The 13317-nt window shown below is 40.6% G+C and overlaps 1 protein-coding gene across 3 annotated transcripts in view; it reads left to right on the top strand.

The window, feature by feature from the left end:
- Positions 1-363: 363 nt before the first annotated feature.
- dab1a (DAB adaptor protein 1a) overlaps positions 364-13317 on the top strand; it is an 81399-nt gene continuing 68445 nt past the window's right edge. For all 3 annotated transcript variants that reach the window (XM_040039967.1, XM_040039969.1, XM_040039970.1), the window contains exon 1: positions 364-1025. The gene's annotated coding sequence lies outside the window, so the exon portion shown is untranslated. The remainder of the gene's footprint in view (positions 1026-13317) is intronic.

Genomic DNA, 13317 nt, shown 5'->3' on the forward strand with positions numbered 1-13317 from the left:
TTTGTCAGTCTTATACTAATTAATCAACAACATTAAGGAAGATGTATTTTCTGTCTTTAGGACACTTTTCTTTTATTTCTTCAAAACTTTGAACTTGAAAACTTTAAGTGTGTGCTCCCACTCTCTGAGCAGGAAGGTTAGACACCATGGTGAATCTGCCAAGTGCATGACTCAGAAATGATTTGGGCTGCATGACTTAACTGTGGGTGGTTAACCAATCAATAGTCTGTGCTGAATGACTGGGTGATGACTGGCTGGTGCATTCATGTTTCGGTGAGTGGGTTTTGTATGCCAGCAATACTTGGTGTGCAGAAAAAGAGTTGATGTGTGATGATGGTGAATTTTGGACAGTACAGTCATCTTAAAACTTGCCTCTAAGCTACATCCAGTGCTGTCTGTCCCAACAGCGATGCAGCCTCTCCATTCACAAGGACTTTGTTTCCACGTGTCTTCATTTTAAACCTAAATCCACCAGTAAGCTCCTCCTCCACACTCATCCACTTTTTTTCTTTCTTTTTTTGTGGTCATTATAGTTCTGTAATAGACATTTTTAAATCCTTCACCATCACCCAGTGCTTCTTTTTCTCCTCTTCACTCCTACCTCCCATCTCCCCTTACTCCTTGAAAGCTGGAAATCAGGACAGTTCAGCAGCGGAGGGGTTAAGATGAACCCAGCCTTGTGATTGGCTGCAGGCCGGCGGTCTGAACCAGCCTACAGATAGAGGTAACCAGGCAACCTCAGAGAGAGAGAGAGAGGGAGAGGAAAGAAGAGGGGGGCATAGGACCGAGGAGCGGAGAAAAAAAAGCGCTGAAAGAAGCCTGGCATAGTTTTGTAAGGATTGTGGGAAAAGATGTAAGGAAGCTCGCACGCGCTCTCTCCGGCATGGAAAACTGGATTACTCTCCTTGCTGAAACACACTGTGGATGTCTGAATAAACCAGGAGGGGATTCACGGGAATGAATGGAGACTAAAGCCTTTTCTGAAAATGGGAACTAACAGTGCTCTTTTTCGCAGTAGTGCAAAGGTAAGTGCGTCAATGCAAACAGCCCGAATGGAAACGAACAGAACAAGTGGCAAATTTCGTCCTGTGCGTAAGGTCCTGCCAGCGTGTACTTTTTAGATCGCTGTGTGATAGTTGAATGTGATCAGAAGCCTGTGGATTCTGTGTGCTCTGCCACTGACACTGCAATGAATTATCTATTGCTGCTGCTGCTGCTGGTGCATCGGGATTTTAGCGCATGTATGTATGTGTGTGTTTGTGTGTGTGTGGATTGAAGCTTGTGGGGGGGAGTGACCCTCTCAGAGAAATAGTAGAGGGAGGCTGTGTGTGTGCTGTAAGGCGGGAGGGAAGACAGCGGTTTGGTGCATTTGGCGTGTGTAGTTTTACGGGGCGTCCCCACACTCGGAGATTCCGCAACAGATTTACGCGCTTAACGACTATAAAGTGTCGAAACCATAAGTTTTATTCCTTTCTCTCTCTGAAACACACGTGTTTCCTACCCCACTGGGGCAAAATTTGACATAGGAGTGCCCTGACTTTATAGTTACCGTATTATACTTTGTTGGATTTTTCTTGAAGATAGCTTTTTTACGTGTCTTTTGTGACCTTACTGTGATTGACTTTTTTTTTTTTAAATAAACAAGTTTATAAAAAAAAAACTTTTTAATTCTCTTTTATGTATGGAGGTCTTCCATTTGTTTCTGATGTATTGGCGTTTGTCCACGTTTTAGAGGGCTGTCTCACAATAGGAGGGGTATGAAATGTACTGAAACGCAAAACATGATGAGATTCTGTTGATGAAGTGAAAGTGTAGAAATCCATGCAATGGTGTGTGAGCTACAGATGGTCCTCAATCACTAGGTTTTGGTTGATAGGGTAAGAGAGAGGGCGACAGATCCAGGGGAGGAGAGTTGAATGGGCAACCCGGTCAGGTTGCTTTGGGGGGGCCCAGGATCCGCTGCAGCTAAAAGCCGCATTAATCATGAAGCCGTGGCGCTCTGCAGACCCTCACTCTCTTCTCTCTCCCTGTCTGGCGCACAAGCTGCATCAGCTTTATATACATCGTAGTGTATTGCTGAGATGTAGCTCGTGTAACTGGTTTATGCCATTGTGAATACTTGTTTTATACCCATGTTTCAGATTATATTTTTCTTGCGATACAGTCATTAGGGATATGGTAACATCAGTGCGTCATGGTTGGTCCAACCCAAGCCCATCTCCGTGTATATGTGTTTACCCAACAACTGCTCTTTTATTGTCAGGTGCTGTCAGTTTACTTGAGTATTTTGAATTTATGGTGCTCTGCTGTACTGCATTTCAGATGGAAACACTTCACCTATTATGCCACTCCTGATACCTGTTGTTAGTTCACAGATAAAATGCCCACACCAGACCAGTGCCAATTTTTAAATAAAACTTGCGACATGCTACTTTTAGCTCTAAACGTTTGAGTGACAGACTATTTTACTGGAGTTACTCGATTTGAGTAAAGTATTTGGATACTTTTTCCTCTTCTGCCAAACAGACCTACTTCTGCCTGTATAGACCCAGCTGGCGACTCCAGGTTGTCATAGAAACCCTCAGAGTATTGTGAGGAAACTCAAAGAAAACACTGTTGAAGGCTCTCTTTCTTCCTCTTTCAATTCTCAGCTCCTTCTGTCCCATGTACAGCCTCCCTTTTGCCTATTCTCAGTCACTTTTCAGAACCCAGGCTGCCTCCTGCAATTTTAGTTTTTATGTGTACTCGATAACGGTAGACAACGCTCCTGAATGAATGTTGGACTAAATCTTAAAGAGAAAAGGGTTCTCTAAGTTTATGTAGTCTTGAAGTCATGAAATCTTTGGAAGCTGGAGCTTACTGTTCTGTTCCTAAAGCGTCTCACTGCCTTTGTAAAAGCTGGCTTGTAGCTGATTTTGTATCTCAGTTGGAAAACCTTCTTTTCACCCCATTGTTTTGTGATCTACAGAAACTCTAGCGACACCATGTAAATCACTGCATAAAATCACAAACTGTCGTAAAATAAAGCACCATCTAAAAAGGATTGCAATGAGCTCAAGGTCTTGCTTTAACTGTGCATCGTGTGAAGTTTAAATGGTACGACTGCTATCACAGAGAAATGTTGAGGCCTTTGTGTAGACCTGGCTGTTTGCTGATCACTGAGCTTTAGTTCAAGTACAACTTAATTTGCTTTTAGCTGCAGGCGGGTAGACCACAAAGTTTTTGTGTTGGCCAAAAAATAATACATAGTGAGGTATTTTTTAATTAGTTATGTTTCACATTATTATACTGAAGCACCATCATGAGAGGTGAAAGGAGTAAAGGTAATATAGCATACAGTATGTTAGTCCATTTGTTCTTTGTAATGAACAGAGTTTGACTTATAATTCACGTTGTTGCCTTTTTTGCCGAGGCACCCCAGTGACACTTGTTGCTATGGATACAATTCAACATCACAATAAAGTGACAGCCTATTCAAGTTACCTGCTGGATGTGACAGAGGCTGTGTGTGTCTCAGTGGCATTTCGTTAAATTAGCTGTGGCGAAAACAATGAGCTGGCAGCTGCAGTGGAATTATACTTGTGCATGTAGATAACTAACATTCATCAAGTTCCCTGCCTTCATTATTTTCTTTTCCTGTTTGACCTGGAAACTTGAGGGGAGTGTCTTTTTCCCCCCCAGCTTTATATCTTATGTCACAACACAAAATAATTCCCAATTCTATATTGTCTTTAGGACTAGTTCATACTCAGGTTTAGTTACTCTTGGGTCTATTTTGAACCAGTATGTTTAAAAAGGGACAGTTTCATTAGAATTTAAGATTGTGTAGTAGTAAAATTAATATGCATGTACTAGTTTGGTCTGCTTCCTAGGTAGATATCCCAAAAACAAATATATTATTCAGTTCAAAGGTGAAATTGTGTAAATGAAATTTGTGTTTGACCTTTCCCAAAGCAATGCCAGCTTTTACACACAGCTCTTCTTCAAGTCTTTTTGTCTATTGCCAAAGGAAACAGCTTTCCTTTGATAGCTTTTAGACTCTCTAAATCACCCCAGATGGGACTTGAAGCCACAGTCTCTCTCTTAGGAAGCCACTGCCTTTCAATTAATGCATTACGGTCACTGGAGCTTTTCCACCTGTAGAACTGTAAATTAAGTCAAGTCCATCGGAGTATCTCAGTGCCGAAAGCCGGGTTTGATTTCCTTACACTATGAGCTTCTAATATTATGTTTGAAAGAACTTTAAGACGAACTCCTCCCTTTTTCTTAGATTTAAACCGTTGTCAAAGGTATAATCTTAAATAAAATAAAACCCTGCTCATTCTTGTATTTACTTTTCTGTGGTATATTAAACAGGTGGCAACATGTTAAGTAAGGGTATTTTTTCAGTAGGGCTTCCACTGTTTCACATGGAGGGAGGGGGAGAATTGAGTGGCTCTTGGCTGGGTGCCCTTCTCATTGATCCACTTTCTGCATGTGTGTGTGTGTGTGATCGCAGTCTCATATAATTAGCATTGAGAATATCTTTACAGCCCACTGGGACTCTATGTGTACGTATGTACCCTATTTCTTGCCATTTATTAACTATGAAGAAAACTGAGAGTGTGTTTGTGTCTGACAAATCAATATCCACCCAGACAAACACATTTTTAAGCCGTATGTGCACAAAGCTGTCATTACCACCAATCATGACTACCTTTTGAACGCAAACAGCCACACTAAAGCACATTACACGCATGCACACCCCCACAGAGGGCCTGTGAGTGAGCAGGGCAGTCCATCCAGAGGTTCAGATTAAGCTGCCAACTAATCTGCCTCTGCAGTCTGTAATCTTCTTAAAACACTCGCAATCTGTCCACAGCACTGGGATTAGCATCTGCAGAGACAACAATGCACTTTCACTGTCCTTATATTTGACCACAAAAAGACTGCTTTATGGGTTTAGCATCCTCTGCTTTGCTCTGAAATGGGATCAGTAGGAAAAAAGAATGCTGTCTGTTATTTCCGCTTTTTACTTGTATGGGTTGGATCGTACCTGTTACAGGTCAGTTGGGATAATGCATATCTGTAGGCTTAGAGGTTTTTTTCACACCAATAGCTTGCTGTGGGGAAACAAAGACACATTTTCTTTGTAAAACTGACCTGGTTTAAAGTGCACAAGGAAAGTTTGTAGTCCAGGATGAACCACAGAGTCACTCCTACAGACCAACAAAACATATTCTGCTTTAAAAAAACTGAACAACCATGCTATTAACCTTTTTGGTGAATCTTATCAAGTCCTTTTTAACCCTTTCTTTATCATTACTTCGTCCTTTCTTAATCTGTTTTTGATTTTGCATCCCTGCCCTGTTCAGGGTCTACCCTATCTCTCAGTCTGTATTTCATTATTTCTCCTTCCCTCTCTCTCCCTCCATCATTCTCTTTCTGTAGCATAGCTTCAGGGATCCTCTTGTTTCAGATAAGATGCTGATTATGGAACTAAGGCTCTTGAGTTCCTCTTTTTTCCCTGCTCACATTCACATCAACATTAGCATTTCTCAGCATCATTATCACATTGAATCCCTCCCCCCCGTCCTTGATTTACACATCGGTCCTCCTTTTCTTTTTCCAGCGAGTGCCACTTTGGGGTAAAATCACAAAGGTGTTCACGTTGTTAATGAGTTTTAACAGCAAACAAAAGCACTTTATAGGAGGCATTTTCAGGAGGTGAAGACACACATACACATGGGGGCGCGGGCACACACACAGACTGAAGTCACAGCACATTAACACTTCAATTAATTCAGCGCCTTACATTCTAATTTCCACAGAAGTCAAGATCCCTGACCACCCCCTTCCCTCAAACCACACACACACACACACACACACACACACACACACACACACACACACACACACACACACACACACACACACACACACACACACACACACACACAGCAGTGATGTACGGTGCTCTATGCCTCAGCAGACCCCAGCAGTATTACATGCGCCTTATGACGTTTTAGGTGCTGGAGAGAGCACAACAAACAAAGCATCGCAAATTACATTTTAATTTGCGATGCTTTGCCTTTTATTCAGGCATATACAAAGGAGCAGAGATGCCTCGTTTTGTACAATATTCTTTATTCAAAGAATACAATAGATAATGAATGTGTCTATGGTGTGAAGGGAGCATGGGAGTGGGCCCTTAGATTTGCTGAGGGGGGTTGCAAGTGACTCTTCCCTGTGGATCGGCTCCACTGACTTCCACACTCACTGGGAGACTGCAACAAAGTTAGAGAAAGAAATAGACAAAGACAGGAGTGGAAAGATGTTTTCCTCAGAGGATTGCCTCTTTGTATTTCTCCTCCTATTTCTTTCTCTCTTTTCCCTTCTCATGATTTCTCTCCATCTGCGCTTTTCTGTTGCTGCTCACTAATGAATTTTTAACCGTCCCATGATTCTCCCCTTTGTCTCTCTCTTACTGTTGGTGTTTGTAAAGATTAGGCGTAATTCAATATCCATCATCATACACCGTCTCCTCCATGAAATTCACAGTGATGTTTCATAGCATGTTTACTTATTAAAGCAGGAAGCTGTGTAGCAGTCATGTAAAGGTGCTATATCCTGTCTGACCCTGTCTGAAAGACAAAGTGCTGGTAACCTAATTAAATTCCTCGTAGGACATGTTAGGATTGCTTTGCGTGCTAAACATCTGTTCTAAGTAGATGAAATGGGAGGTAGAGTCTGGCATCTGTGTCTAGGACAGAAGAGTTGTTTCTGGGTTGGAACCATAGTACTGGCTGCTTCCCTGGAGCACCTGGTGCCTGGCTCATATAGTGCTTGCTTGGCTTAGAGGAGAGGGTGGGTGCCCAGATGCTCCTGCGTTCAGCCTGCAGAGCTAAAACTGAAGTATGCTGCCACACTAGCATATACTCATGCGTGCCACACATGCACCTCCTGCTTCAGCTCATGGAGCTCAGCACTTCAGCTTCACAAAAACACATTTGTAAACACTGAATGGAGTCTTATCTAGTTTCATGGATCATGAAATCTGCTCAACCCATAAACCAGGTTCAGTTTCAGTTCAGGTGGAGGCATAAAAATGATCAAAATTGGATTTGGATTTTGCATACAGTATTAATTTCACAGCAGGAAAACTGCTCCAGTGTTTTTTTTTTATGTCTTTTTCTCACTTATGTGTTGTACTTATAGCCAATCTTTTGCAAAAATCGTTTCAGTTCGTAGATACTACTCAATAGGAAAACTCATAAAAAAAAAATCATGATAACAGACAAAATGTTTATTCATGAAAAAAAATTAACTGAAGCATCAAAGAAAAGAAGCTCAGAGGAGGTTAAGGTGAAGCTTACTAGTGTAAATGATTCTGCAGAGCTGTGAGTGGTCATTTAATTGCATAGCTTTAACTGTTTATCCTCTGTGCTGACTCATCAACAACTTGTACATCTAAGAACAAACAGACTTGTAGAAAATGTGGATATACACTGCTATCGGCTACTTTTTCATTTTGTAATGAAAAAAAAGTTGTTTTTGAGGGGTTTGCGATGTTGACCTTGTGTACAAAAATAAAAAGTCTTACAACCTTAGGTTAATTGCAAATGTAGAGTGAAAATGTTGCAAATTGCAGTTATGGGATATTTTGCAGGATTTGCCTTCGTGCTCTCAGGTGGTTTCTCTAAAAGCTAGTTCTGCCTGTTTTGTGTCAGTTGAACAGAGCGGATGGATGGATGGATGGAAAGGTAGGGAGTGAAATAGGTCAGAATGTGACTTAAAAATATGTTCGTGTTTAACCCTTTCATCCATGAATTATGACAACCTCAATCAGGATTTTTATTCATCTCTATGCACGAAATTCATTTTTCAACCATGTATTTTTCAAAGAGTTTTTTACATGTCTACTTAAGTGGACAACACTGGCTGACCAGTGGGTGACAGGGTATGGAGTGACACATCAGTGTCCAATGTAGTGGTTTATGTGCAAGTATACCATCAACACTGACACAAATACAAGAAAACAGCTGTCCACTGTAGTGACCACTATGAGTAAAAGGGTTAATAACTGTCTGTAAGATGTAAAATGCTTATTTTTGTAACATTGGCTATATACATTTAACAAAATGTGGCCTATTTTGAGACAGACTGTTAGATTAAGCTAACTGGGAGCCTCACGGGAGAGTGAATTTATAGAAAGATTTTATAATCAGCCGTCTCTTATACTCACTGCCACATTCAGAGCAGATCAGACCATACAGCGGCTGATTTCTATCAGAGGCCTGCTCTTTAACATCTATTAATTAGATCTGATTTAAATGTATGGTTTTTTTCTTTTTTTTAGAAATATTTTTGCCTTGATTCCTGAGCACGCATGCACCAGTTCCAAAACTGAACCCACTAAGCCCCCACTTCACCATTACAAATCCCAATTTAATCCATGCATGCTGCTTTTCTTTTTGCTCATCAACCATGCACACGCGCATACACACACACACACACACACGCACAGAGTGGGGGGTGCAACCAGAGTATAACTAAAGAAGTAGGGTAAATTTAAAACAATACTGGTGTCAGTAGAGGGTATATTGTGCCAATAATGATCGCAAAGAATCACTGCATGTTTTATGCTGCTTTTTCTTGTGTTGATCTTTGCGTACTACTGTAGTTCATTATAATGACTTGAACTGAAATAGGGCATCATGTGACAGAATCATAGCGTGTGGCTACTCTTAGGCCTTTAAGGTTTGCCGTGTCATTAGGATTGTCTTGGTGGCTTCGAGTTTTGGAGATTTGCAGCATGCTGAGCCTGTAAAAGGCAGTTTATATTTTATTGCAAAAAGAAAGCGGAGCTCGATAATGTAGAAATCTTTTATTTTTTTGAGATATCACACTTGGCACCACCCACGGACGCTAACCCAGTGGTGCTAATTAATCAGTTCTTCTTTGCCGCTCAGTCAGAATTTCTTCAGTTTAAATGTAAATCCAAATAGATAAAATGTTCCAGAAAGATGGAAAAAAAATTGAGCAGTCATGTAAAAATAGTAAGTGGAAATCTTTATTTTAGACAGATTAAAAACATAGACAAGCAAACATTTCATCTGATCAAACAAATGACGTTTAAAAATAGACATTTTGAATTGATTTGAATTATTTAAGTAACTAAAAATGACATTTCATACATTTGGAAAAATAAGTTCACCTGTGCAGTTTTTGCACCTTCAAATCTAAATCATAAGAATCAGGAATCCCGATCAGAGGTCAAGGATGTGTGGTGTGTGTAGTGTTATTATGCTCAGATCTAAAGATCTCCAACATATTTGGAAGAAACCATTCCCTTGTAAGGAAGTTTGGCAGATTTAGTAGTGCAGTTTTGTTGACTGACTGTAAATATTACAGTTGTTGGTATCAAAATACATGGATCTGCAGTAAGGGTGGGTAACCTTACAGTCCTGCCTCATGTAAATAAGACTAAACTTTCGTACTTAACAAACGCTAAGCAAAGGCTTGAGTAGTTGTGACACAATTACACCTGTCCTCTATCCCAAAAGATTTTCATACGATCTTTTTGACAGTTTCTCACCCCTAATTTGCAATTGGATTACATAAAATTAGACCCGCAGGGTTGGCGTGCAATAAAAAAAAGCCCTTGCTGTCCTAAAAAGAACAGCTTATCGTCAAACTGACGTGGAACATTTATGAAAGACCAGGTCTTTGGGAATAACGTACTTTAACCAGATAAATAAAAGATAGATTTGATTTGCCACAATAACAGTAAACAAAAATAGCTTTTCAGGGGATGATCCTCATCTGTATGAAGATTGAAATTGAACTGGAAGTTGACCTTTTAACAGTATGAAGATCTTAAGTACTGTTGAAACCCAATGTAATAGCTCAAGAAAAAAAGGCACAGATTTGAACCTCATGTACATATTTTGAGGGAGTTTAAAACACACAGTTTATGAAACTGTAGTGTAGAAAGCTAAGAATGTTAAAGACTGGTCAGTGTCTGGCTTCTGAGCCATACTATGTTATTGTATTCAAGTATATCACCTTTGCTTTACACCACTGTATCAAAGCAGATTTAATGATGACTGGACAGACCAGCAAGCAGCACCCAGACTGTAATCTGTGCACTGTGGGAGAGAAATAAGTAAGAGATGTTTTGTTCCATCTCTGTGAGTGATCACTTTACATGTAAATATATCCCCAATCACAGCACAGCTATGAACTTTAACTAGAGTGAACAGTGATATTGTCAGACAGTATTGGCACACACACACACACACACACACAAAAAAATCAGTAAAGTATACTTTTTATAGTTGCAGCATTGTCACTATTATATTATGTTCATTAGGTATAATTTATAGTTCACAAACAATGCAGTAATGCATGTTTACACCTTAATCTTTATTTGTGTCTTTAAGTACCCCAAAAAGTATCCTGTACATAAGATTTATTACTTTTATTATGATCTATAAAGCTGCTAATTCCCTTGTACGTGGAACATCAGCCCCCTTTCTAATGACTAAACATTATCCCTCCAATACCACAATTTGCACTTTATCCACTTTTAAATGTTGTTTACAGGCATTCGTGTAAGAGGATTTGACCCACAGACACATAAATACACATTAGAGATGAAATGACGCAGTCCTCACTTGACTGCTGAAATTTACAGCTCAAATCAGCTTATAGCCAGTTAGTATGGCTTTGTGCTTTTGAATAAGCTGTGGTTTAGTATTAGTGACTGTGTGCAAATTCATTACAAGCATTTACAATAAATGAAAACAAAGATGCAGTCTTAATTTATGAAAGCTAAAAGAATTTAATTCTCCATAAAGCAGTTTTAAAAAACTGCAAGCCAGGAGACCCTAAAAAAAGTCTGACGGGAGGAGCTTTGATGTTATATCAACTTCTTATGGCCAAGCCACTGGCAGTCAGTAAACAGTTGCATTCTTTTCCAACAGAAACAGAGCACTATGGGCACCCCATTTGAGTCTCCCCTCCACCTGTGCAATTTAAGTCCAGTATTTACTGGTCTGCTGAGAAAAACAAGTATTTCCTTGGCTGGGTATTGGCTTTGCTCTCCAGCAATTTGTCCTTTGGCTATTCAATTTCACACTGAACTCAGGGAAAGAACATCTTGTGTGAACTAGTGGGTTGGTAGTGCTTTATATGAACTGGCATAGTTTTTATGTGTGTGACCAGTAAATCAAATCGGTAAAGCAAAAGCTGCTTAAAGGTGTATAGAACTACAGATTTAGGTGTTTACTTTCAGAGGAATTAGTGAGACTGCCAATCTGTTTATCTAACAGATACTCAGCATATCCACTGTCAATTTAAAAAGTGTCTTCGGCAAACGAACCAAGCATTGGACTTGGATGTAAGATCCATTGAATAAGTATTAGCAGTAAATATGCACCGAAAGTGAATTTAGCAGATTTAGTGATGCTGCAATCGTGTATGTGTGTGTGTGTGTGTGTGTGTGTGCGCGCCTGTGTCAGGGACCCTCTTTAAGGACGAATGGAGGATTCAATCACCTGCTCACAGGTCATTTGTGCTTCTTGATCGAATTGGACTGAGCATCTATCAGAGAGACACACTTGACTGGACTGGTGGACACATACACACAGACACACCCATATATATATATATATATATATATATCAATTATATCAATATAATGGTGCATTTCATGGCTCCCTTACCCCTAGGCCATGACCCTTCTTTCCATCTATCTCACTCTCCTGCTCATTTTTACACATACTCCCCCCCCCCTGCATCCATTCTCAGTATGAGCATTTAGATAGGAAGCCTTCAATTAGCTGGATATGCTTATAGATAATAACTTCTCTGTCAATAGAAGCTGATGGCTGGTGAGTATGATAAGTAATTTTTGGTAATGAGGATGTTAAAAGACCACCCATTCAGCCTTGAGGTCAAGTTCACAGTGTGTGACTGTGTGTATTTGTATGCACACGCGAGCTCATAAAACTCGCACCGTAAAGGTGATGGTTTCAATCACACAGCCATGCCAGCCGTGGTGGGACCTGACAGGAATATTTGACAGAGACTCATTTAGAAGTTGTTAATTTGTTCGAGAATGAGTGTGCCACCATATTTGGTGTGTGGTTTTCTGTCATTAACAAAAGCACACATGATTTTTCCTGCACTTGGCAGCTTCACATTGCCCCAGTCTGCTGTGCCAGCTGGTAATAGCACTGGTACTGTAGAATAGATTGTACTTATAAACAGATTTCTTCATTTATCTTTCCTTCTTATACTTTCTTGTGCCATGTTATAAATGTAAGGTGGCAGACCAAGAATGGAAGGGCTATTTTACTGCTTCATACTTCATAAAGCACAACATGGGTTTTAGAGTCGGTGATGAGTCTACAGTCTCATCCTTCCCTTTCCCTTCTCTCTGGAGACTGTGGTCACCTAGAGAAAACAGACGCTTACCTTGGCCTTTGGTGTAAATCGCCCCTCAAATGAGTTCTTACCGTGATCCCCTCACATTGCCTTGGATGACAGCTCTCTTGAGAGAACAATTTAATGATTCCTTGTCTGATGAACACAGGCCAGAGGAATGAATGGAAATGTGTTCTGAAGGGAATATTTGAAACCTGTATTGTCTATCAGGTGGCCTTCCATGAGTGCGGACCTCTTCACCAGAGTGGATTGACCCCTGCAATTTATTACATACACCGCTGACATCTATCACACCTCAGCCCTCAGGGACACTTGTGCAATAATAATATCAGAGCAGCCACATACAACTGGCCATGTGACTTCTTTTCCTGCTGCTGTGGATCCCTGCATGGTATATTAAATGACTGTCTGTGTGGTTTCTCCTTTTGTGATCTTCTGTTCAACATGTTTCATCCTACATCGACTTAAGCTGTTTTCACACGTGTGCGTAATCCGGAACTTTTCTAGGCGTCACCCAACAGTGGTTCAAAAACACAGATCTTCAGAGATGAACAGGTCTGTAATCTGCCCACTCCCCAGTATAAGGTCTGTGTTAGGTCTTGTGCCAGTGTCTAAGAGACAGGTAAAGGTCTGGTACATTCACTCCTAGCAAAGTAGCATCATTTTTTTTCATCCCAACCGGTCGCAGCAGATGGCCACCCCTCCCTGAGCCTGTTTCTGCCGGAGGTTTCTTCATGTTAAAGGGGAGTTTTTCCTTCCCACTGTCGCCAAAGTGCTTGCTCATAGAGGGCCACATAATGGTTGGGTTTTTCTCTGTATGTATTATTGGTGGTGGCTGTAGCTCAGGAGGTAGAGCAGGTCATCTACTGATTGGAAGGTTAGTGA

This window comes from Simochromis diagramma, unplaced genomic scaffold (genome assembly GCF_900408965.1).
Source record: "Simochromis diagramma unplaced genomic scaffold, fSimDia1.1 OVJJ01000026.1, whole genome shotgun sequence".
In the NCBI taxonomy this organism is placed as follows: Eukaryota; Metazoa; Chordata; class Actinopteri; order Cichliformes; family Cichlidae; genus Simochromis; species Simochromis diagramma.